Raw genomic sequence first — 27,969 nt, forward strand, 5'->3', positions numbered from 1 at the left:
TATATGGGGGCGATCATTTTTCCGTTCTGCAGGTTTGCTCTGGTTAGCTTGGATGCGGCTCACTCACAAGGTAAGTATTTGACTGCAGACCAGCCCATTTTACTTGCATTGGAACTTGGTTAAACGTTGCTGGCCTAGCCCTTGTGTTGAACTGAAGGCTGAGCTTGCACCCTCTATGCTCGAGTAAGTTCGAAGGAAGCTAAAATCTGTGACACGCGCACTTGAACATAGACCGCCTTAGGCTTCAGGAGCTGCGCACGGGTTGTTGCTTTATTGTGTTTACATGTATTAACACACACCACAAAAGTAACACACGACAGCAATTCTGCCACACAAAAACCACACCTCAGTTCCACATTTCAGAACGTAGGCAAAAGAATCAGGCAGGTAGAGGTTCTATGATACAACATATCTCATGAATGACCCGGGGCACATTAATGCATGCATGGCAGAGAGGGGATGAAAAGGAAGCGTAGAAAAAGCGAAAATACGACAAAACATCATTCAACTGTGCCAATAGTTGCATTTACAGAGGCTTTTGCCATGTGTCTACTTTTTCCAGCATATGTTAGGTTATTTGGCATTTAAATAGCGCTCTATATATCATTGGTATGATCTCAAAGCGCTGTTAGGTAGAACGCCCTCGGGGACCGTAGTCCAGGTCATTTGAGAGGGGAAGGTGTAGTAGGGTGCATGGGTGCACCAGTTATGTGTGCAGCTGATGTAATTGCCTGATGGTAGTTGCATGCTAGCGTTAGCTGTGGTGGTTTGATATCAGTTGAATGTGTGCAGTCTGGCGGGTGGACATCCAGACTGGTTTTGGCTGCGTTAGGCCTGAAGGATGCTTAAGTGAGCAGCTAGGCCGGTTTGTCATGGGATATAGCTGTGGTTTATTAGAGTGATGAGGTGTCCATGGGGTAGTGTTTGTATGTGAGCAGCTAGGCCGAATTGATCAAGGGCTGTAGCTGCACTCTAATTGTGTGATGGTGTAGAGCAGAGAGTAAGCATATTGGTATGCGGAGGGGAGTGTTTGGGTAGAGTTATGATCTAAGGAGGTTGATATTCATATTTCAGGCGTGGGTCGCTTGTAGCGAGTCAATATGCGTGATCAGTGGTGACATTGCTCGGGATCACATTGGATGCTAGGTTTAGTCGATTTAAAATGATTGTGGTTGGTATTACAGAAAGAGCCCCATCTTTAGAGCTTTGCGGAACGTCATATAATCTTGGGTGTGTCGAATACGAGCAGGAAGCGAGTTCCACAGTGTTGGGGCCCAAGGTTGTGAAGGCGGACCCTCCAATCCTGACAGAGTTAGCGGCTGGAATTACTAGGAGGAGGGCAGTGCTTGATCTTAGTGTGCGAGAAGGGAGGTATGGTTTTATCTTTTCTTGTAGGTATAGTGGGCCAGTCTTGTGCACTGCTCGGTGTGTGATGCATAGGGTCTTGAAGGTGGCCCTTCATCCGACAGGGAGCTAGTTGAGGGTTCGGAGAGCTGGTGAAATGTGGTCTCTAGGGCCCAGGGCAAGAAGCGGTTTTGCAGCAGCGTTTTGGGCTCTTTGGAGTTTGTTGAGTTGGTATGCCGGTGCTCCTAGGTATAGGGAGTTAGCATAGTCCAGTCTCGACATCACAATAGACATAACTGCAGCAAGTCTGTTCAGGAAGGCGAGGTAGGGAAAGATGCGTCTGAGAAGTTTGAGGTGGTAGTGACATAATTTTGACACATTGTTGATCTGACGGGAGAGGGTTAGGCCTGAGTCCATAGTGCAGCCAAGGTTTTTAACTGTGTCGGAGGGGGGGGGCTGATGGCCATGGAAGCGAATAAGGTATAAGGGCGGTGTTGCCGCACACCATGATTTCAGTTTTAGTGGGATTTAAGAGGAGGTGGTTTATTGTCATCCATCGATTACTATCTCAAAGCCAGGCTTCGAGGTCGGGTGGAGGTTGGTGCCTGATTTTGGGATTCTTAGGATGATTTGGGTATCGTCAGCGTAGTTATAGCACGAGATGTTGTGCATGCGGATGATTCCAGGAAGGGTGGTCATAAAGAGGTTGAACAGGAGAGCAGATAGACATGCACATTGCAGTACTCCATTGTTCACCGCGCGAGCAGCTGAGACAAAAGGGGAGAGGAGGGTTATTTGTTTCCTGTTGCTGAGGAAGGAGGTGATCCACTTGAGAGCAATGCCTTCGTCTGCTGTGCGCTTAACAAATGTGAATATTCAAAATCCTGGCCGCCGAGGAGGTGAATGTCATGTCATTGATCCTCTTTCACTCGTATCGATTGCAGGCCCCTGCTGACCCGGTGGCCTCCCTATAAGGGCGTGGCGGCAGATTCTGACGCCTGATTCCGGCTCACCCCCGTATTACAAATGGCTTCCTCTCTGGTCTTTCCCTGGCCTCACCCCCACACAGGATAAGCTTCTCATGCGTCACTGGTCAGACCTGGGATACAGATCATTCTCTGACCTGTTCCCTGATGGGAAATTCATCACCCCAGATACGTGGAAGTCCGGGCACTCCAGGTCCCCACTGGAGCTGCTGCAATACTTCCGTATCAGGGCGGCAGTCCAAGACATGTGGCCTTCGTACCCGGACGAACCCCCCCCGAGCCCCCCGACGTCAGCTATATAGCCAATTCCGCTGGTGGTAGGGGCATCATATCCTCCTTGTATAAAATGTTGATGGCGTGCGCTGCCGAACCCCCCCACTCAGTTCGGGATGCCTGGAGCCGGGATCTGGGATTAGACATCACTGATGATATGTGGACCAAAATATGTATGCATACTCGCAAGGTTTCTCTTAATTCCAGAGTTAGATGTATTCAATACAAGCTGCTCAATCGCCTATACTACACTCCTTACGCGATTGGGAAATTTGCCCTGGATCAATCCAACCCCTGTCCAAGATGTAGATCTACTGAAGCGGACCACGCACACACGTTCTGGTTTTGTGGGGCACTGGCCCCGTTCTGGAAAGCTGTGCTTGAAACCCTCACCGAGGTAGTGGGGTTCTGTCTAGGCCCGGAACCTCTGTCTCTTCTGTTTGGGCTTTGGGAGGGGGCAGAAGCGAAACGGGAAGCTAGGTTTCTGAATGTGGCGGCAATTGTGGCCAAGAAATGCATTCTGCAATGCTGGAAGCGCAGATCCCCCCTTCCCTAGAAATGTGGCTGAAGGCCCTCACCTGGACACAATCCTGTGAAGATGACTATATTAACTTGCTGCCTAGCAATGCTCGCCCTAAAAACATATGGACTGAGTTCTGTAGTTACTTGAACCGCAAGGTGGACCTTGAGCTCTTGTCATCCCCTCCCTCTCCTGATCAGGGGGCGGACCGCTCTACATGATACATGCCTCTATTGTAATTAACTGTTGTGGGATTGCATGGGACCTTCTGTAGAACCTGCGTTTTGTCATTCACGCTTCAACATGAATTGTGTGTCATTCGTGCAAATTGTGCTGTACCAGTTGCTACTTCTTGCCAATAAAGAAAAGTTAAAAAAAAAAGTAAATAAATAAATAAATGAAGCCACGGATTCCAAGGGAGAGGAGGCGGTCAAGGAGGATTGAGTGGTTAACCATGTGAAAGGCTGCAGAGAGATCGAGGAGAATGAGTGCAGCTTATCCTTCCGAGTCTGCAGTGACCTTAAGATCATCCCAGATCGAGGTCAAAGTGGTTTCAGTTACATGTCCCGGTCTGAAGCCTGATTGTGCGGGGTCGAGGAGACCGTTGGATTTTACAAAGGCGTTGAGCTGAGAGTATGCTGTTCGGTCGATGAGTTTTGCAAGGAATCTGGTGTTCGATGATATCTGTAGATTTTGGGGCCAAGGGGGTCGAGGGATGCCTTTTTAAGAAGAGGCTTGACATGTGCTATTTTGAAGGCATCAGGGAAGATGCCAGAGGTGAGGGAGTCATTTAGTATGGCTCTTTCATGTTCTCCTGCGCAGGTAGATGAGAATATTTCTTTCAGGACAGAGGTGGGGCAAGGGTTGAGGGGCGACCCAGACGGTTTGCTGGTAGATAGTAGGTCAAGGAAATTATCTCTGGAGATGGGTTTGAAGGAGTCGAAGGTAGGGGAATTGGGCATTGGGGCAATGGGGTTAGGGGTGGCAGTGGTGGGAGGGGGGAGAGGAAAGACAGTTTGCGATTTCCACTCCCTACACTTCTACACCACCGCTCTTGGTAGGACGACTTCCCTTAACACCAGTGTGTTTGAGATGGGGTGGATTGGGTAGAGGTGCAAATGGGTTTGACGAATTCTGATATGATCATGTGGAGTTCTTGGCTGCTATTGCCACAGTTGAGAATTTGTTTATTGGAATAGGCTTTTTTAGCCTTTCGGATTTCATCTTTGTAGTTACAGTGGTGCAAGGCGCACATGGTTCTGCTGAGATCGGTTTTAGATGCTCGCCATTTGCGTTCCAGAATTATTTTGTTTTTTGGCGTTTCTCAGGTGGGTCGTGAACCATTTGGGGGATGGTCCATTGCATGAGGAAGCAGGGCACGAGGGGGTGAGAGGAATTAGTGAGTCATTGAGCCAAGAGTCGATAGTTAAGGCTCTGTCTGGGGGTGGGGGTGTCATTGTAGGGGAACGAAAAAGTAGGGCTTCGGCAAGGTAGGGAACGATCTTCACTTTATTCCAGCATTTGAGATCCCGGGGGGGGGGGCAGAGGGAGCTCTAGGAGGAGGGGTAGGAGTGTGGCTAGAGAAGGGGATGATATAGTGGTGTGTCCAGAAATCAGAGGTTTGAGCCGAGATATATAAACCAGGTCATGGGAGCTGAAAATTGCTTCAAGGGTGTGCCCCCCTGAGTGGGTTGGACCAGTCGTATGATGGGAGATGTTGAGTGCATCAAGACTGTCAACCAGCGGATGAGTCATGGAGTTTTTGTGAATATCGAACCAGATATTGAAGTCTCCTAGGAGTGTGAGAGATGGGTAATTTACTTGAATGGTAGCTATAGAATCACAGCAGTTGTTTGCAAAAGGTCTGTCATAACCAGGGGGTCTGTAGATGAGTAGGAAGCTGTGGGAGAAAGTCGGTGGTAGCGAGAGTTTAACTAGGAGGGATTCACAGGAGGGAATGGATGTCTGAGATTTGACGAGTGAGACGGAGAAATGAAAATTGAAGAGGACTGCCACATCACCTCCTCCGGAGGGTCTATTGTGGGGGATGAACAAGTAGCCGGGGGGCAAGAAGGCTTCATGTGCAACCGTGCAAAGTCATCAGAGAACCAGGTTTCGGTGATAAAGGCGAGGTCGGGTTTGTCAGAGGACAGGAGGTGAAAGGTGCTGTGTCTGCTACGGAACAGGCATTAAAAAGGATGCAGGCAACTTAGTGAGGGGATGTGATCTTCGTGGAGGTCATCGGAGTGGGAGCATGGGGAGCGTGGGTGCTTGGTAGGGAGATAGGCGAGGGTGGAACATTCAGGGTGGCTGAGACAGGTTGAGGTGGGTTACGGGATGAGCAGGGTGCCTGTGGAGTTTGAGTGATGGGTTAGGGGGCTACATCGATGGGGGCTGGGAAGAGTAGGCGGGTGGAGGTGGATATGTCAGAGGCGTGAGGAAGGTCGATGGGGGACGGGAGAGTGGTTGGAGGTTCAGTTGGTGTGAAGGGGTTTAGGCGGCTAGATTTTGGAGCGAGTCTGGCGGGTGATGGGGGTTCTGGTGTACCGGGTGAGAAGTCAAGAGAAAGGGGGTGGGAACTGGGAGAGGGGGAATTGTGAGGGGGAGGGAGAGACTGGGAGGATGGGTTGAGGCAGAAGTGGTGAGGAGTAGAGGGTCGAGGGAGAGGACCATTCACGTTTTCTGTATTTCGTGGGTTTTGGTGCTATAGGGGTGTGACAGAGGGTGGGGGGTTTGTGGGGGTGGGAGAGGATGTTACTGTTCTAACAAGGGCGAGACACACTGTTTTCAGAGAGGGGAAGGGGTATGAAGGGGTGGTATGTTGGCAGGGGTCAAGAAGAGGACAAGGGGGGAGAGGGCGGGCGAGAGGGCGGTGAGTTCTCTGGTGGGCTAAGGGTGAGGGGCTGGGTGGCAAGGGGGATCGGAAGGGAGGGAGGGGTGTTCCTTGGAAGGTGCAAGGAAAGAGTGGAAGAAGAGGTGGATTTGTGCGGTTTGGAGCGCCAAAGGGTTCCCCTTGCTTGCGAGTTCAATAGGGTGCCTGTTGTATGGGTGGGGGGTATCAGGGTGTTCTCAATAGATGAGAGGGAGGGTAGAAGTCGATGTGTTAGGGTGGGAAGGGGGATGGGGAATAGGCGTTTGGCGCGCCAAACTCCTGCCTCCTCAGAGTGCACCCTGATTTTAGAGTTGGATGCAGGGTGGTGGTAGGAGAGTGGGCGGGCGGCGTCATGGTGTATTGAAGTACGAGGGGTCATAGGTTGTAACCAGGGGCGGGATAAAGGTGGGCAACGTGAAGGTGGGTGCTGGACAGGTTGGAGAGGGGAATTCTTGTGAGCTGGGGTCTTCATCCCGGGGTTGGGTGTTAGCTAGGGATTGAAGAACTCGTAGTCGTACATGTGGGGGTCTTAGATGTGCAACCTGTGTCTAGGGTCTGGACACCAGGGCAGTGGTAGAGGGCCAAAGGGGGTTAGCAGTTGGGTGGAGGTCAGGTGAAGAGGTGGCGCCTTGAACATAAGCAAGTAAATTACAGTACCATCTCAGGTGGCACTTTCTAGTTGTAAGGCAAATGAGTGAGCGTAATTTAATTCTGTAGCGCAGGCAAGTAAATCACAGTGCCATCTCAGGGGGCACTCTCAAGATGAGAATCAGAGTATCTTTCTATTAGCTTTCTAGGTGTGATTCAATCTAACAAGAGCAAGAACAAGCCCTAAGAGTGTGGGACAGGCAAAGAAAATCACAGCATCATCAGAGAGAGTGAGAGCAAGCAATCACTGTGCTATCTCATGGGGGCCTTTGGAGATGAGAGTTCACAGTACAAATCTCAGTGGGCACGGTCTAGATACAAAACAGTGCAACAAGGACACTTTTCTAAGAGTGTGGTAATAATGAGTGACAGTCTTATAATTTATAAGTGTGTGGAACTAACAGATCACAGTCATAAATCAGCGTGCAATTTCCAAGTGTGTGGGACAGGCAAAGTAAAATTCACAGTAGTGATCTCAGTGAGCACCCTCTAGATGCGACACAGTGCAACAAGGACAATTTCCTAAGTGTGTGGTACTAATAAATCAGTTTCATCACAGCGCGCAATTTCTAAGTGTGTGGAACAAGCAAAGTAAAATTCACAGTAGAAATCTCAGAGGGTACCTTCTAGATACGAAACCGTGCAACAAGTACTATCTCTGAGGCACCCTCTAGATACGAGACAGTGAAGCAAGAACAATTTCCTAAGAGTGTGGTACTAATGAATGACGGTCACATATTTTCTACGTTTGTGGTACTAATAAATTACAGTCTTATAACAGCGTGCAATTTCCAAGTGTGTAAGACAGGCAAAGAAGGTTCATAGTACACATCTCAGTGGGCACCCTATAGATGTGAAACAGTGCATCGAGAACCATTTTTAAGAGTGTGGGACAGGCAGAATAAGTTACAATACTATCTCGGAGGGCGTTTTCTAGATGTGAGTTAATGAAACAGGGATGAATTCTAGGGAGTGGCACAGTTAGTCACAGTACTACCTTAGTTGGCAGCTTTAGATGTGATTCAAGAGAAACTGAGCAGTTCACAATGGTGTGGGGCAGGCAAATATTCACAGTGCTAGGATAGTTTGTATAGTGGCAGGGGGTAGAGTGGTTGCTCTACTCCTACCCCAGCAACACCTACCTTTGTTGTAGACGCTGGTTGACGGCTGGCCACTGGCTTCCCCTACTGACACCTGCAGACACCAGCTGGAGCCGCCTCTGTAAGAGCCGCCCTTTGCCTAGGGGCCCTTAGCCACAAGGGCTGCCCTGGGAAGGTTAGTTATGACCTAGATGGAGTACCAATCAGGGTCGGTAGGCTCACTAGCCGTTCTATAGGGCACCAACCAGGGACGGCAGGTGGGCTGTGAGGCGCGAAGTGGAGGGAAACACGGAAAGGGAAGCAGGCTGAGGGAGGGAGGCAAGTGGGTGCGCAAACAGGCCTGGGGGCCTAAGAAATCAGTTAAAAACACAAAGGTGTAGGGGCCTGGAAGGGTCTCTGAGGCACGACCTACATGACCTCTCATGTCATGTCATGACTGAGGCACGACCTCTCATTCACCTACATGACTCCAGACAAGCAGGAGCCCCCCAACACTGCAGGAGCCGTGCACCGCCCGGGGAGTGAAGCCAGAGCTTCCTCCCACATCGAGGTAGGCCCCTGGGCACCTTACACCTGACCACCAGAATCTGCTTTTCTGATGAGCAAAAGCTCGGACACATGCGCTTGTATTCCCCAAGACGAGGAATCCCCTTGCCAGAAGCCGTCACACACTAAATGTGTTAATCTTAAAGAAATACTAATTTTGGGGGTGCTGTTGAGCAGCCGACAAAATGGCTGCTTAGTTGCAGAGCTCCGTGCCCAGCAATCCTTCATCGAACTACATCAGCGGCTAATTATCGAATCCTGCAGTGGAAACGCCCGTCAGGTGCAGCGCAGATTTTGCACTACATCCACGTTCATTTTCAAAAGAAATCGCCCTACCGGAGCAAGTTTCGGCGCCCTGACGTTTGGGCCTGGGGGGCTGTGTGGAGCCCGCCCCGAGCTGCGCTCCATCCTGCTGTGTGGCCACCGGCGGCGTGATCCTCCGCCCCCTCTGCTACGGGCCCAGCTGCGGAGTCTCCTATATATCCACCCCTCCTCCCTCCGCCTGGGAGACCTCTGCGGCCTGCCGGGCTGCACCCCTGCCGTGCCGGAGGGCTTATCATATGCACCCTGCCTGGCTGAACGGAGCGGGAGACATCTGCCTGGCTTCGGCTCCCCCGCGCCCGCCTGCGGACATCTGGCCTGTCCTGACGGCTGTGGGCCGTGATTGGTCTGGGCCTCGTGTTGCCGGAGGCACTGCGGCCGCTCTGCCTGTCCGGGAGCCCATCCTACGCCCCATCTGGACTGCTGAAGCTCGAGGTGAGGAGCTGGGGGGCCGCCGTAATACAGCAACGCATATTCATCGTATGCCTAGCCCCCAGCTCCTGCGCCTGACGGCTGTTGCTTCATCTGGGCCTTTCATCCCCACCATACGCTGTGGGCCCCCTGGCTGGGTCTCCTGGGTTATCCTGCCACACAGCACGGTCTGCGCCCTCTGCGAGGCCCCGCCAATGCATACTACTGTCTAGGCAGATGGGTTCACTAGCAGACAGCAACTTTATTCCCGGAGAGGGGCTCCCCCATGGCACCGCTACAACCAAGGCTTGAGCTTTTGCCACCATTCATACTACAACACCATCGGCTGTAGGGGGGCTCTGATCCAGACCTTACGCCCTGGCCCCCTGACGCAGAGTACCATCAGTGCTAATTGAGCGATACCCCCGCCCTCACTGCTGGACCCTGGTGCCTGGGCCCGCCCTACCCTCCTCTGGAGATCATACTGTCCTGTACCCTCCTGCTGCTACACTTGGGGACAGGGGGACCCTGTGGTCTCCTTTTGATCCGGGGTGCTGAGCCGCCCCCGGCCTTGTGACCCGCCTGGCCCTCTGAATTAACTCCCACCTGAGGGAGTGCTGATGCTTGTGATCGCCTGCATTGGGCCCAGTCCCTGCGCCATCTCATTCTGCTGTCCCCTGGACCCACCAGTCACAATGCCCAACAGGGTCCGCGATGCAACCAAGGCGGGGACCATAGACAAGTTTATCAAGCCAGCACCCAGGGTGGAGCAGGGTGCCAGCTCTTCGAAAGACGCCGACATGGAGGCCCCACTCGACCCCCCCCACATCCAGACCTGACGGAAATGATGGAATCCATGGCAAAGAACGTCGCCTCCTTCCATGAGAAGTTGGACGATATAAACGCGAATGTGGCCTCACTTAGATCTAAATTGGACCAACATAGCATCAAGATTACCGAGGCTGAAACCAGAATCGGGGCAAACAAGGACACTGTGCTCACCCTCCAAAATACTGTGTCAGTCTTGGTGCGGGACATGAAAAGTTTCAAGGCCAAGTGTGATGATCTCGAATCGCGATCACGCAGAAACAATATCCGCGTTGTGGGGGTTCTGGAGTCCGCACTTAAGGGTCGCATGGAACTGGCGGTCGAAACCCTCCTCAAGGATCTCCTTGGCGACCCTCTGCTTTCACCATTCTTCACTATCAAGCGGGCACATCGCTCTCTCGCTCCCCGCCCCAAGCCAGGGGACTTCCCCAGGCCCATAATAGCGAAAGTTCTCAGCTATAGAGACAGAGACCATATACTGGGCCTTGCACGGGAGAAGGGCGAACTGAGAATCGACTTACAAATCATTCAAATTTTTTTCCGTGGGGATCCAGGCCGAGCGCAGACAGTTCAACAGGGTGAAGAAAATGCTTCGAGAAAGGAAGATCGAATATGCAATGTTATTTCTGGCACGTCTGAAATTCACCTTCCATAACAAGCTATACTTTTTCACGGTCCCGGATGAAGCTGTCAAGTTCATTGAATCACAGATGCCACTGAACCACCTGTAAATGACTTGATGGAGAGCGACTGAGGTCTTCTACATTTCCAATGTGTTGATTAAGAGCACACCCCTCCTCACCTGCTACCATCTTTCACTATTTTTCCTCTGGAATACAGTACATTGTAATACTGAAGCTGCCATTAGAGGCGGCCTTGTGCCGCATTACTTGCTAAATTGGGTACACGGCAGTGGCGACCCCCGCTGCAATTGCAAAACCAGTTTTTTTGTTTGGTTCTCAGGTTGGCCCCTGTTAGGCAAAAGGGTTGGAGTGGCCACGGCGGTCAGGGCGCTCTGACATCCCTGTCACGAGTGATGTACACCGAGCGTCGCCAAGTTGGGGCCGGCACGCATTTGGTTGCTCCATGGGTGGGTACTATCACACTGCTAGTTTATACAGGTCAGTGAGGGTGGGGGGAGGCGTTGTTGGGGAATGTTTTATTAAAATTGGCAGGAAGGAGACGACTGGTTTGGAAGAGGGGCGTGTTTACGCCGCTGCAGCACAGATGATGGTAATTGGGGACAGATACATTAAATTACCAACATGTCTATTAAGATGATGACTTGGAACGTTAGGGGGCTGACCAATTTCACAAAGTCCCACATAGTCACAGCATATGCACAAAGACGTGGCATCAAGGTACTCCTACTACAGGAGACACATGCTCTGAAACTCCTGTCATCAAACCTAGCACAGTCCTGGAGCCCCAACAGATTCTATACCCAATACTCCACTCAAGCCAGAGGAGTCCTCACTCTGATCCACAAATCGGTAAAATTGACAATGTCCTTGACAGAATGACCACTACTCGCAGAGTCATGTCTCGAGCTGCCAAACGGCTCCACACACACATGAAATCCCTAAATCTACATGATGTGTTGAGAACGCTTAACCCCAGAGGGAGAGATTACACTTTTTACTCAACAGTACATGATAGCTCTTTGAGAATAGATATCTTCCTGCTGTCGGGGTCCCGGGTGGGTAAAGTTACGGATGTCAAGATTCTTGCACGCACGCTCTCTGACCACTCCCCGGTGCTAATGCAGATCCAACTGGGAAATGCCCCGACCACCCGTCCAGCCTGGCGCTTTAAATCTGATGCCCTATCTGACGTTGTCTTTAAGGCCGAGATCCTATCGGATATAAACACCTTTTTTGAGAAGAACAATACACAAGACACACCCGAGGGGACCCGCTGGGAGGCATTTAAAGTATACATTAGAGGGATGTGCATTTCGAGGGAGGCGGGGGTTCTCAAAGCCGTAAGGCAGGCCTTAAACAACTCTGAAACTAAGCTTAAAACCCTAGAACAAGAATACACCTCTGAGCCTGCTCCGGCAACCCTGGCTAAGATCGGAACAGAACTAGAATTATACGAATCTCATGCCCTTAGCGAGATGCGCTACTATGCTCGGCCCACTGCCGCGTGGAAGTACGACGAGGGAGACAGACCTGGAAGAACCCTGGCTAAACTCGTGCGGAGGGAGGGAGGACCCGAATAGATAGCATTACAGATGGGTAATGCCAACACACTGGTCAGACCAAGCCATCATTGACACTTTAGCAAACTTCTACGCCACTCCTCATGGCCCCCAATGTCACGCTCACCTGGTCTCCACAGGGGCGTAGCGCGTAGTCGTATGACCGGGAACTGCACTGGTGAAGTTTTGATGGTATAGCAGTGCCCTCTCCCTTGTTATCTCCCCAGAAGGCGTTAGCCTGTAATGTTGAAACAAGAAGTTAGCTATGAGTGGGTTGGATTGGCCCCACTACCTGCCACCTTCTGGTGCCCGACTCCTCTGCTGCTCACCTATGAGTTTGGTGAGGTTGGCGCTCCGTCCTGCTTGACCTTCAGCAGGGGCGCGGTAGGTTCAGTCTTTCTCTGGATGCAGTTACTTCACTGTTCCAGAGTGCTGTTGCTGCTTTTTCGGAATGCTTGGATAATCAGGTGAGTCTCTATCTCAATAACAGCTTGGTATAGATGCTCATATTGTCCCAAGGCTTTAAACGTGTTTGTCTTTCTTACAGATGCAGTTTCCTGTGCTGTCTGGGAGAAGATTCGGCCCTCCTCGGATGCTGAGCTGGTTGCCTCCAGGTGAGTATAGGTGCAAATGAGGGGCGCCGGATGACAGAGTAAAAGTTTGTTTGTATGGTGCGCGACTAACCTGCTGTTTTTCTGTTCCCCTTTTGCAGGCGTGGTGCGGCCCCAAGATGAAGAATGGAATAACTTCTCTGAAGAAACCCAGAGGATGCAGAATCCCAGGTGAGTATCGGAATCTGCGTGGGAGTCATTTTCCAACAGGGGCGGCGATCAGAGTACCAACCGGAGATGAGACGGATGGCCGGATTTGCAGGTAAGGGCGTGTCACTGTAGTAACTCCTGTTCTTCTCCTTGTCTTGTTCCAGGCACCGATGGATGGAAAGCACCAACGGGCGTGGCTGATGAAGCTCGAGCGCAGAGCAGACACGGTGAGCGTTACGCTGCAGGAGTGCAGAATAACGCGAAGCGTGTTCTGCTTGCAGGGTGTGGCTTATATAGCCTTGTAAGTAGTTCCAGGTAAAGTAGTCCCTTTACGACACCCTGTCTCTCAGGAAAAATAGTCCCTCTGCCACACCCATGATTAAACAGAAGACTCAGCCTCACAGACAGTTTAAATAGTTCCATAAGTTCAGCCCATTTCATGAGCCTGGCGCCAACGGTGCCAGGACTGAGTCCATGAGACTCTGGGGCACTTCCTTGGGGCCTGCCAAGTCCTTCTGGTTGGCGGGGACTGGGATGGGCCCAACAGCTCCAGGGTTTTTGGAGCACGCACCATGACACCCAACGGGAGCACAGCTCACGACTTAGATGACCTATTAGAAAGCCTCCCTATGACCCTCATCTCCCAAAGCACTAGCGAACAACTTGATACCCCTTTCACCCTGGATGAGATAGTCCAGGTGATTTCAAATCTCCCAAAACACATGGCCCCGGGACCCGATGGGCTCACTTCTGAGTTCTATCAAGAACAAGTTGCCATTCTAGCTCCCGTATTATACAGGGTCTGGACCGAATCACTCCGTTTAGCCATTCTCCCTCCCTCCTTAAGGGAAGCCCTAATAACCGTCCTCCCTAAGCCAGGGAAGCCCCCAGGCGAAGGTGGCTCTTATAGGCCCTTATGCCTTATTAACACGGACATGAAAATATTTGCTAAAATAATAGCGAATAGGTTCCTCCCACTCATGCCCCATCTGGTCCACAAACACCAAAGCGGATTTGTCCCGGGCCGCTCTACCGCACTTAATATCCGCCGGCTTTTCAACGTAATGTCCAGAATTGACCCTAAGGCTGACGCAGTGGTGGTCACATTAGAAGCCCAGAAGGCATTTCACATGGTCTTGTGGCAATACTTATGGGCCGTGCTGGGGAAAATGGGGGTGGGACCAAATATGATCTCCTGCATAATTTGCTATATACGGGACCAACAGCCAGGGTGCTAGTTAACTCCATTATGTCCTCTCCCTTCGTGGTACACAGGGGCACCCGGCAGGGATGTCCATTCTCCCCCATCCTTTTTGCCCTCGCCATTGAGCCCATGGCGGACCACGTCAGAGACTGACACACCCGTAGGGGCATCCGTTTACAGGACACGCCGGAAATCATCTCGTCGTACGCTGATGATGCATTACTTTGTCAGAAACCCTTCCATAAACCTAGACCCGATCATCCGCGACATCACCAAGATAGGCACCTACTCTGGCTTCACCATCAATTACTCCAAATAAATATTTCCGCTCACTGCGACAACCCAACAGCCAGCATGCGAATTCCCTCTACGCTGGTCCCCGGGCGAGGTCAAATACCTCGGGGTTCAGGTGTCTTTAACCAAAGTCTCCCTACTGGCGGACAACTACGCGGCAACGGCACAGCTCATAGAGTCCAAAATGCTTAGATGGCGTAACCTCCCACTGTCTCTTGCGGGCAGGTTGTCCCTGATAAAAATGATTGCGGTCCCCAAGCTCCTTTATATCTTTGCTAACGTACCAGTTTGGCCCGGGAGGCTATATTTCAAGAGGCTCCATGCGACGTGTGCCCAATTCCTCTGGCATTCAGGGGCTGTCCGCAAGAAGTGGCAACACATGACCCTACCCTACGAAAAAAGGGTGTTTCACAGCCCCAGACATAACTTTGTACTGGATCACGGCACAGGCCCAACATGCTACACACTGGTATGCACACTTAAATCCACCCCCACACGTCAAACTTGAGAAACTGACGGGAGATGGGACCAACATCATGACCCTAGTACTGCACCGCACATACCGAACAAACGCTCCGGCATATCCGGTAGCTACCACAATCAGGGCGTGGAACAGTATGTTGGACCCGCAACAGGAGCAACGCCCATACTACAAATGGCTCCTCATATGGCACTTTCCTGGACTCTCCCCCAACCACGACCAGCACATCCTGCGACACTGGGAGGACCTTGGCTACCGGGCACTGACAGATCTATACCCGGACGATAAATTCATCACCCCTCAGACATGGCGGCCCAAACACTCTAACTCAGCGCTAGAGCTATTGCAATACTTCAGGCTGAGAGCGGCGGTCCGTGAAATGTGGCCCTCCTACCCAGACGAGCCCCTAGACTCACCCAAACCTCAATACATAGCAAATTCTGCTGGCAGCAGAGGCATAATATCCGCTTTGTATATAATACAGCTGGGGAAATCAGCAGTTGTACCCCCCAAACCATGTGAAATATGGGCTACGGAGCTAGAACAGGAAATTACTGAAGGTATGTGGAACAAAATGTGCGCACACACGCGCAAATTGTCACTTAATGCTAGATTCCGGTGCATACAATATAAACTCCTCAGTAGACTTTAATATACACCGCACAGAGTAGCGAAATTCACACGCACCTCGACACACATATGTCCAAAGTGTATATCTGAAGAGGCAGATCACATACATATGTTTTTGTCCTGTTTCGCGCTGAGTGTGTTTTGGGTAGAAGTGACAAATGCGCTCTCAGAAATAATTGGGTCCCCAGTGGACCTAGACCCACTAGCTCTGTTGTTCGGAATATGGGCTGGTGAAAATACAAAAAAAATGTCCACATTTTTAAATGTGAGTACCATTGTCGCTAAGAAATGTATATTACAATGCTGGAAACGCTGATCCCTCCCCTACCCTCGAGATGTGGCTGAAGTCCCTCACTTGGGTACAGATGAGTGAAGAGGAGTACATTGGCTCCCTCCCCGCGACATCCCGCCCCAAGAACGTGTGGACTGAGTTCTGCAGCTATCTAAATAACAAGGACGAAGTTGAGTGGAGTTCCACCCCCCCGCCGGGTTCGCCCGACGCACTATAAGCACTGTGCCCTGTATGCTCCTTCGCAATGTTGGTCATCTTCCCTCTCCCCAGTTTGTACTGCTTGAAAAGTGTATGACTTAATGCCTAAGTGTGGTATTGTAATGCTCAAATTATTCTATGAAATGTGTGCTGTACATGTCTCAACTTCCTGCCAATAAACAAAAGTAAAAAAAAAAAAGAAATACTAATTTTCATCCAGATCCCTGGTTAAAGTGACTGCCATTCCAAGATGGCCGCATACGATTCGTAGGCATTTCTGCCTCCCGGTCTGGGTCCTCCCAGGCTCCTGGTGCCCCGCTATTGGCTGTTCGAGCCTTGAAAACATCCAATCATCCGCCCCAACGGTCTTAGCAGGCCAGCTTGTCCTAGACACCATCCTATCCCATGCCGCACCCCATTCCTACCTAACCTAAACCCATTCCAACCTTGCCACAATCAAACCCAGCCCATCGTAGATACTTGCACTATCCAAAAAGAAACTCATGCCTCTATCCCTCGCATACCTATCCTGAACAATCCCATCAGGAATTCCTATCCTAGTTTAGGCATATTCAGACGCGACCGCCTCAGACCTAGGACACACACTACCTCGCCTCTCCCCAACACTAGCCCAAGCAAAAATAAAAGCAAACTCAAACCAACCACTCCGACCACACTTAACAACAGCATCTCCTGAACAGCCTACTCCAGCTTCTTATGCCTCCTCCCCCTGCACACTCAATAGAAAACCACATCAACCGACCACTGAAACAATCAAAGGCGCATTAATCAACGCAAGATCATTAGTCGCCCATGCTCTAGACATAGCCGACATCATCTCGCTAAATGATCTAGACTTCATAGCTATTACTGAGACCTAGCTCCACTCAGCATCAGGTCCCACTCTAGCGCTAGCCATCCCTAATGACTACACCATCTACCGCATGGATAGACAAACAGCCAAAGGCGGAGGAGTAGCCTTTATAGCAAGAAGCTCTCTTAACATAAGATACATACTCAATCAAACCCTCCCTTCTGTAGAATCACTTACCATCAAACTATCTACAACTCACACAAGCACAATCACCATCCACCTTATCTACAGACCGCCAGGCCCCATATCCTCATTTAACAACGACATAGCAATTCTGCTCTCCAACAACACCAAACACAATTCACAGATACTCCTACTAGGCGACTTCAACCTGTGTAAGGCCATTTCTCTTCAACAATGACGAGAAAGATGACAAAGCAAGCACAGTCGCAAACACTATTTCAGAATTAGGACTCACCCACCACATCTCTCAACCTACACATAACAAAGGCCGCACTCTTGACTGAATTGCAGACCTCAACTGCAACACCTCCATCCTATCTAACACACCATCCGCCTGGCCTGACGACCACCTCATCACCTTCACCATCAACAAAGATAAACAAACACCGGCACCCCTTCCTAATGCTCCACCCACATTCACAAGAAACAGCAAAAACATGAAAGTCGAGAAACTCATCCCTTTACTCCAACCTATCATTGACTTCACACCTACCATCACCAACCCCACAGAATTAGTAGACCTTTATAACACAACCATTCTTAAGGCCATTAACACTGTAGCACCCCTCAAATTTCAGAAAGCCAAGCCACGCGCGCACCTCAACTCCTGGTTCACACCTGAATTAAAAACTCTCCGCAAAAATAAGACAATCCGAATCAGCCTGGAAACAGTCTCCTTCCACTAATAATAAAATATTCTATTCCATAGCGTCCAACATCTACAGGTCAGCAATCATCCAAACAAAAATAAAACATGTCAACGAGAGAATTAGCAAAGCCAAATCCAACACTAAAGAGCTTTTCAACATCCTTAGAGACCTCGAGTCCCCATCCCCCTTACCAGACACATGTACCAAATACGTCTCTTGGTGCACCAACATACAAGAAGCACTCCTTGGCAAAATTGCTATTCTACAATCCAAAAATGAGTCAAAGAAAGAAAGCCTCACCTTCGCTAACATTGACTAGACAAATTAACGCCATCTCTTCCGCCACCGCCTACACATGTAAGCTCATCAATGCCAGCAGACCCTACCTCTCAACCTCTAACTGTACTACGCTTGCCAGAGCACTAGTACTCTCTAAAGTCGACTATTGTAACGCGCTCTATTTGGGCACCAGCCAAAAGAACATCAACAAGCTTCAAGTTATCCAAAATAACGCCCTAAGATCAGCACTGAACATACCCAAACATGAGCACATCTCTGACGCTAGGTGATCCACTCAATGGCTATCCATCCCTCTGAGAATCGAATACAAAACACTCTCGCTCACACACAAATGCCTAGCCTAGCCAATCAAGCACCTAGATACCTCGCTGACAACTTCACGCTTCACATCCCATCTCCCCCAACCAGATCAGCCCAAACACATGCTTAAACATCCCTAGATTTAAGCTCCAAAAAGCAGACGAAACAAGCTCCACTGTGCTCGCCACAAAACTCTGGAACTCCCTCCCAGCTGATCTCAGATCCAAACCTTCCTTTCACCGCTTCAGACATAGAGCCAAAACATGGCTACTTGCCAAAGAAGTCTAAAATGCCAACTTTTACTAACCTCTCAACCATACAAATGTATATCTTCAACATTGTGTAACCGCCTGTATTTATTTTTGATCTGCTACGCAACAACCATGATCTCAACAACCGTTGCTAATGCCATTTACCACCTACATAATCTGCACAACTACAAACCATGTAAATAAGTCACAATGTCTGTAAATAGTTTACAATGCCTATACCACGAGTAATTGATTGTATATTGTCCTTACTACCTGTAATGCCTGTTTGTACTATTTTTGTAACTCTGTAACCTTGCTAAGCGCCTGGATGCCCCAGGGCCAGGCGGCGCTATACAAATAATAAACTAAACTAAACGACACTCACGTGATTTAAGGAAATCAAAAATAGGGCGGGCACAAGCAGTGCGGGCCAGAAGGCTCACTAGCTGTTCTTTTGGGCACTAATCATGGACGGTGGGCTGGCTGGGAGGTGGGAGGTGGAGGGAAACACGGAAAGGGAAGCGGGCTGGGAGAGGGAGGCAAGTGGGTGCGCAAACATGCCTGGGGCCTAAGAAATTGGTTAAAAACACAAAGGTAGAGGCCTGAAAGGGTCTCTGAGGCACGACACTCAACTGATTTAAGGAAATCAAAAGTGGGGCGAGGTACACCATTTGCTCCGGTACCCATATCAAACAACAGATATTGGCATCATAAACTAGCCATTATATGCCCAGGTACTCCCAGCATGCAGAAAGACATTGACAGTATATTCCAGATAGCTACATCATATACTACTTTGCATGATTCTACTGTGATCTTCCACTCAGATTGGGAAAATAAAGATAAAAACATACTCTTTTGCTCAACATGTTTCTATAACAATTTTATATTGTGAAGTTAGTTTATTAGGTAATATATGTGCTTTTCAAGGCATTGGTATAAAAAAAACAAAGTATTATTTAAGCTCATGGAACCTAAACTGTATCAAATATTTACATGAACTTAAGCTGGAAAGATATGCGTTCAGAAGCTTAACTTGTCCAAATCCCGGCTTCACCAAAGTGTGTGATCCTTGGCAAACCATTTAATCTCGCTGTTTCTTATCTATAGTCCCTGCAAGTGGTTCGATTCACAGTTTATGCTCTTATATATGCTATTACAAAAAGCCTCACTCGTGGTTTATTTGACCTAGAGTCGCTCTATGCATAATAATACTGACCATTCATATATTGCACACCACAACTTTATTTGTCTCTTGTCTTACTTATGGAAACACTTTGTAATGTCAATACCAATGGACTCCTCAAATATCAGACTGATAACACTCCTTGTCCTTTTATTTATTTTAATGTATCTATTGTGCAAAAGTTAAAATGTGCGTCTCCCGTTCACTGCAAAGCTGAGACTGTGAAGGTGGTGTTGTTTGGTTATTTACCCACCCATTGACTGCTCATGGCCATTCCTACCCACTTTATATAATATATACTCTGTGTGTGTTTATTGGGTTTTTGCCATCTTTACTTTGTTTGTTTTTGCAGGCAGGCCACAATTCAAGTATCCAGTCCAGCCAGGCTTTAGCAGAGCTACCCACAGCCAGCCAGACAAGTCCAGCACTGTGGGTAAGTAACCACTAGTTATTGTATACCTTCAATGCAGTGTAATTTAAGGTGGTCCTGTATAGAACACTTCAGCCGAAAGAAAAAATACTTTCTGCAGAACTGTAAGTATGGTGAGCTATTTTATTTTATGAGTTGTGTTGTAATGTTTGAGCATAAATAGAGCTGGCAAGGTACTTTCCGGTGTCATAATTTGGCTGTACTGGTTATTAAATGCAAATCTCTTTTCATTACTGGTGGCAACTAGTAGACGTGCTTGAGTCTGGTACTACAAAATAAGTACAGGATTTAGCTATGTGATGAGGGTGTCTTTTAAAAAAGAACAAAGGGCATGGTATCACTCATTTTCTCAAGCGTCTACGCAAAACATTAGATGCAACAAACAACATTACCACTTTTTTTTAGGTATCCAGGCCCATTTCTAGTCCCAGTCCGACCCTGTTCCTGCAGGTGGACCCTCAAGGTGACAGGCACTCATTGCCTATGCGAGCAAGGCGGGACTCACAAATAGAGAGGGAGGCATTTGCCATCCCAGGCAGTGTCGGCACTTCCATTTCTATATCTACGGCTATCCGGTGACCGTGTTCACTGATCACAAGCCGCTGATCCTCATCATGACTGGGTTGGCACTGCGGCTGCCCATCAGGTTTTAGCGGTGGATGTTGCAACTCCAGGAGTATGGTGTGACCCTTTTTTGGTTCTGAGAAGTGGATATACTAGTTGCCACGGTATCCTCTGCGACTCACAGACAGTTGCGACTATGTGGACGTACTTCTCAACATGGTCACCAGGGCACTGGTCCCTAACTCCATGTTGAGGTCTGTAGCTGAGGTACCAACCATTGAGTCCCTGGAAAGAGCCACAGAAGGCATGCAGCCTGCATTTTGGGACAGTGCATAGGCCGAGGCATTTCTTTATGTTCCTGGATGAATTCTCCTACTGCCCCATGGTGGGGTTTGTGGTGTCCACGTTTGCGGAGACAGTGCTTGCTGTCTTGGAGGACCTTTTTGTGGCCCATGACCTTCCCGAGTCATTTCAGGGAGCCGAGTTGGCAGACATCCTACGGTGCTATGGGGTAGAGCACCATTGCATTATGCCGTTCTGGGCCATGGCCAATGGGGATGAAGGGAGAGATATGAACATGGCCCTTGTTGCACCGGTCTCTGCCTCATCTCGATGTCGTAGAAATGAAAGATATACATCGTTCTTGGCCCCGTCCTCCCCATCACCATTGTATCACAGATGTAAGAAATGCTACTCATTCAGACAACGTTTAGACAGTATCCAGATGACGTTGTAGAGGAGATAAAAGCAAGCCCCTGCATGCTCAGACCAGAAAAATACAACACACTAGAGGGAAAAGGGTCCGAGACAACGCTTGCGAGGATAACACGTTTTTATTTCTAAAAACAGGAGTACACCAGCAAAGAGCTCTGCTGTCGCTGAACGTTCTGCCAAATTAGGGGTGTTCAGTTAGCTAAAAGGGCACCTGGCGTCTTCTATGTCATCATTACATATAGTGAAAACTCAACAAGCTAGTTGGTGAGACCCTATACATAGGCGGCCCACTCCACAGGGGATGCTAGGCCTTTGGTCCCGGCCTTCTTGTCCGTCTGCGTCCACATGGGTGCTGTTGGGCTCGTCATCTGCAGTAGAACAGGGCCTAATAAGCAATTTGTTATTTTGAAAACAATGCTACTCTATCACTGTAAGGGTGCACCTGGCACACACAGTATGATCTCGGCTATCCCCCTGGGCCCATATCTAACTCGCATCCTTCACTCATTCCAAGAGGCGTCAGCAACCTCCCAAGGTCTTCCACCCTTGTTTTGGACTATAATTTCATCTCTCTACGGCACCTTGCAGCACAAATCATGTGACCCAAATGTGAAGGCAAGCTAGCCTTGCTTTCTGATCTTTTAAATTTATCAGGGGTCTAACAGCTTTATGGTCGGTGGTCTGGGCCTGGCTGGCACCGTGGTATGTGGGGATCTTGCGATCAAAGCATAGGAGGGCTGTAGCTCTGATGCAGGAGATTTTATGGCTGAGGGACCATGCTATCTGTATTGTGGGATGGCAACTGCCAAGAGGCGCTCTGCCCCTTCTCGGGGTTTTGCAGAGCATATTTTTATTTATTTTTTATTTTTATTGTCGTAGTTTCTTCGAAACGTTTTACTAAATTTTACATCTATCCATTGCATTCAACCATCCAATTTACATTATCACAGAGGCAAGACATTTGTTCCGCAAAATCTTTAAAATATAGTTTATCGGGGGACGTGGCCAGGCGAGGACATGGACGGATGCCTCCTCAGTGAGCTAAGTGCTCCTTCCCCACCTCGAGGCCCAAATCCCCTTGAAAAATGTTCAATACTCCTGGAAACGAGACCCATATATACATGAATGCCTACAGCATCTCCCTGATCGGCAAAGTGCCTCCCCGACGGAGATCTGGACAGTTCTGTGATGCCGGCAGGGGCGAGCCTATGGAACTGAGGAACCAGCAAGGAGAGGAAAATAAAAGTACCCCTTATAACATACAAACGCGGCTGCAGCTGCGAAGGAACCCGCATCAAAGAATCGCATTTTCTGGGACCCAGGATCCCGGGAGACTCGCTGCGTTATAGGGTACCCTCCCCCTGATGACATTGGAGGAGGTAAGGCGGATTGAAGGCGGGGAGAGGCCGATACGCGGATACCAGGCAGAGGCAGAACACAGCGAGGAGCAACCGCCGAGATGGTGGGAAGCACTGACGGTGGGAACAATGCCCGTGAGGGATGCCGGCGTACTCTGTAGCTGCTGTCTGATTCGGGGGAGAGGCGACCGCTTCCCCCCTTCCAGGCGGAACACTAGTCAACCGTGACAGCGACGTGCCTGGGATCAGAGGCTGAATTTGGAGGTACCCCTCCTCTCTGGTGGGAGGAAACCACCGTCGCAGGAGGCACCTCCCTCAACATAGCGAGAAAAGCATGGAATGTGGAGAGGAGGGGACAGGAACATCCACGGATCAGGAGATGGAGAATCTGCCGTCAGAAGTAAGGAGACCCAGGGGTGGCTGTGTGGAAGGAAGCGCAGGCACAGAAGAAGGGGAGGCCTGGGGGAGTAGCCTGGGCTCCCTTCAGAAATTAGTGCAGACGCCGCCAGCTGAGGGAGAAATGCCGGAATGAAAATAACGGTTGCAGGCTTGACAATGCAGGTCACCAGTTACAGCAAAAGCAAAGTCCCTGACCCACGAGGCATAGCGGCAATCCAGTGGCTTTAAGGAAAGAAGCAGTAAGGGAACGTGTATTAGGCACATGCAATAGGCAGCTAGAAACCCCGGAATTAGGCACAGATGAGCAGCAACCGTCTTCATAGCCACCTATAGGCAACCCCATGGACCCTAGCCCTTATGCCAGTGATCAGCTAAGGTGCAGTTAATCCAAGGAGCGGCCAACCTGGCCAACAACCATATCCTGATCAGAGGGCCTCCCCCACAAAGGCAAGCATGTGCAGCCACTCAAGGGTGCAGATAAACCCCCAGAGACATAGTGCCCCGGGCCGGGAGTAGACACCGTCCTCGCCTGAGAACAGGTGGAGGACCTGCAAAACCTGTGGGGCAGAGAGCTCGGGGTGGGTTGATAACTGGAACCAGGACTGTGAGCCAACACCCGACCCGAGGCTGAAGCAGGCGCTGTGATCCCTCCTGCCACTCAGAGAATAGAAACATGGCCAAACAGGGCACGAAACAGAAGGGGTCGACATCTGGGGACATCAAAACGCTCATGCAGGCCGCACAAACCCATAAACGCAGCCAGCAACAGATGGCTGCCCAGGTCCACCCTCTTCCCCTCCCCCCTCAGAAGATACTCCAATGCTGGAGGACCCTACAATACGCAAATCGGACCTGCTAGCAATGTTGCAAGAAGTAAAAAAGGACATCCAGTACAGTGCCTCTGACTTGGCCACATCAATCGCAGACCTCAAAAAGGTTTTCATGACAGTGGAGAAAAGAATAGACGAGATTGAGTCTACAGTGGCGGAACAAGGACAAGAACAGGATGAGCTGGCCATGAGAGTCCAGACGCTAGAACAACAGATGGATCAGGTCCAAACAAACAGGAGGATGCCGAAAACAGGTCCAGGTGAAACAATATACACATCCGGGGGATCCCTAAATCAGTGCCAGACTCCGACCTGCAGCAAGCAGTGGTGGAACTACTCTGGCAGATCCTGGACCCGGAAGATAAGAGATATTCTCCTGGACCGGACACACAGGGTGTACTCTACGTACCAGATCAACAAAAACCTGACCCCAGACGTGCTCACCCAAGTATACCTATTCCAACTAAAGGAAGACATCATGTGGGCAGCCCGCAAGAGGGAACCTATCTGCTTCCAATCGGCATCTATTCAACTCTACCAAGACCTAGCACAAGCTACTTAACAAAAGAGGAAGCGTCTCCGAGTGGCCACGGACTGGCTGAGAACCAGAAAAGTTTGGTACCAATGGATATTCCCAACCGTGCTCCGGTTCGAATGGAAAGGGCAGCGATATACGATTGCAAAGGAAGAAGATGGGGATGATCTCATGAGAGAAGAAGGGGTTGGGGGCAACGATGCTGAGAGAAATCCCTCTGGGCACCTAGGAGATGGTGACGATACGACAGGAGAGCGATGGAGAGAAGCGCGGCCTCGTCCGAAGGGCCTCTACAGGGAGACTAAAGCAACAGATCCTACATGAGGGGCATATACGAAGGAGTGAATTGGTGACTATATTCTTCAATTGTTAAGACTACTAAGGTTTTGAAGGGGTTGGCAGGTGGCCATATACGGAAAAGGGCGGCTGGGCGACAATCGAGGTTCAATCTCTCAGGGGTCATACACTCAGGAGTGGAAGCATGTAAGAAACATACTCAAGAGCCCTATTTTCCCTGGGGAGAACAAATCCGGTGAGCCACTGTGACAGATCATGGTGGAAGTTAATGTTGAAGTTTACGAAAATGTTAAAAGTTGGGGGCCTGGGGGTTCTGGATGTGGGAAAAGTTACAGTTGTTGATACGTATAGCGTAGGTGCTGACACTAAAGGTCTTGGCTAGCATGGGGGCTGGTTAGAGGTTATGCAACATAATTCAAAGTATGGCTGACTTAACATTTGTTACGTTAAATGTTCAGGGGCTAAACTCTCCAATAAAAAGTAGGTCAATTATGAGAAGGCCCTCCGAACTGCAAGCCCCAGTGGTATGGGTGCAAGAAACCCACTTAATCCCGGGGGATGAACATAGGCTGAAACATAGAGCCTTCCCAACACAATTCCTAACTTCAATTGGAACAAAAAAGAGGGGAGTAGGCATTCTTATAGCTAAGGGGGTAGGTTTCGAGAAGCAATTCGTCAAAAGGACCTAGAGGGCAGGTATCTGATCTTGGGAGGGACACTGATGGGTCAGCAAGTCACCATGTTGGCAATTTATGCCCCTAATGATAAACAAGATGGGTTTTTATTGGGGTTAATACGAAAATTGCAGAATGGGGCAGATCCTAATAGGGGGAGATTTCAACTGTGTAATGGACACCTCAATGGACAAAACTCTCCCTGCAACCCCCAATGATAATGTGAATAGACAGGCTCTGGCCCAGTTCCTTTGGGACCGACATTTAATAGAGACCTGGTGTTTTTTTTCGCCCCCAGGCAAAAGCCTACACCTATTTCTCAGCTGCGAACATAGGTTTCTCCCGGATCGATATGATACTAGTGTCTGATACAGTTATCCCACAAGTCACGGGGTTGGATATAGGGGTACGATGCATATTGGACCATGCTCCAGTCTCTTTGACAATGGAGATGCAGACCACGCTCTCGCAGGCACGCAAACCATGGCGTCTAAACAAAGTACTCCTAAATGATCAGGCCCTTGGATCAGACATAGAATTAGCATTAAGGAATTACTTTAAAGAAAATACCACGCCCGGGGTTAACTGGGGAACAATATGGGATGCAAGCAAGGCGGTAGTGCGGGGCAAATTTATTGCGCACACTGCAAACTTCCTGAAGAGAAAAGGGAAAGAGAGGCAGGAACTAGAAACTAAAGTAAAAACTGCTGAGACCCACTATAGAGACAAAAGGTCACAAAAAGCATGGCGGGAATTCAAACAAACCAGGGCCGCATTAGAGGCCCACTATGTGGATGAATCTGAACAGCTCCTTCTTCGGACAAAACAGATGAACTACATAAAAGGGGACAAGGCTAATTGCTTTTTAGCGGCTAAACTAAAGAAAAAGAGTCCATAACCATATCAATGAACTCAAACACCCGGGGAAGGAATGGAAAGGGAGGAAAAAGGGATATTCGAGATTATGCAAACATACTACTCAAGCAATTTGAAAGGGGATAATCTGCAAATGGAAGCACAGACAGAATACCTGACGCAAGTGGAGGTTCCGCAAATCACAGAAGAGGATAGGCAGATGCTGGAGGCACCAATATTGGAGGAGGAGGTACAGGGGGATATTAAGCCCCTGAAAGGGAACAAATCTCCGGGTCCAGGCGGTCTCTGTAATGCTTATTACAAAACATTCCAGAATATCCTGGTGTGTCCGTTAACAAACCCCTTCAATTATATGAGAGATACTGGGTATGTCACGGGGGACATGGGTCCGGCTACTACAGTGCTTTTATTAAAACCGGGTAGACACCCAACTGAATGCGCAAGCTACTGCCCTAACTCATTGCTAAATGGGGATGCAAAGATGTACTCCACTATCCTGGCACAGATACTGGCTAACATCCTCCCGAAGATCATTCACCCGGACCAGGCGGGCTTTGTAAAGGGGCGCCACACCGTTGACAACATCTGCAGGGCAATAAACACCATTATATGGGGAAGAAGGACAGGACAACGAATCTCGGTGTTGGCATTAGACGCCTCCAGAGCCTTTGATAGCTTGGATTGGGTCTTCCTACAGTTGACCCTCGAGAAATTTGGATGTGGGCCTGTCTTTTCCCGCATGATCTTGGCCAACTATAGGAACCCGACCACAAGACTTATGATTAACGGACAACTCACCGACAGCATCCCTATTCGCAAAGGAACTAGACAAGGGTGCCCGCGCTCCTGTTGATCTTTGCCATGGCCATGGAGTACCTGGCACAAATGGCCCAGACAGCACAAGGTATACAGGGGGTGGAGGTGGGATCGTGTGGACCCCAGAAAATAGCCCTTTACGCGGATGGCATTCTACTGTTCCTAAAAGACACAGCCCATTCACTCCCCCAGGCCATTAAATTATAAGACAAATTCACGGGGCTCTCAGGGTTTCACATCAATTACCCCAAATCCAAGGCACTCAACGTCACTGAAGAGCCAGAACGGATGACTGAATGGGAGAGCTGCTACCCGCTAACATGGGAACAAAAGTCCATTGCCTACCTAGGAATACACTTAACACCCACTTATGAGAGGCTATAGGGGGCAAATATCCGGGGCTGCTGAAAACCCTGATAGAAGACCTCAAAAGATGGAACATGCAGGAACTGTCCTGGTCAGCACGTATAGCAGCTATTAAGATGTCCCTTCTCCCCAGGTTCTTATACGTAAAGAGAGCACTCCCGCTGCAGATCCCAAACCCAGCATTCAAGAACCTACAAAAGGAAGTCATGACCTTCCTTTGGAAAGGGAAGAAACCCAGGGTCCCAAGGAAGGTCCTGTTTCGGCCACAAGCAAATGGGGGTTTGGGGGTACCAGAATTCTGCAGAAACCTGTGGGCAGCACAGGTGGCACCAATGTTACAATGGGTTCACCCGGGAGAACCAGAATCAATGGATAACTCTGGAAAGGGAAGCAACGGGGTCCCCCTAGAATGTCTGGGGTTCTTGGGTACGAGATATAGAGGGAGGGAAGGAAT

Source organism: Ambystoma mexicanum, chromosome 6q (assembly GCF_040938575.1).
Source record: "Ambystoma mexicanum isolate Mex_15411 chromosome 6q, UKY_AmexF1_1, whole genome shotgun sequence".
In the NCBI taxonomy this organism is placed as follows: Eukaryota; Metazoa; Chordata; class Amphibia; order Caudata; family Ambystomatidae; genus Ambystoma; species Ambystoma mexicanum.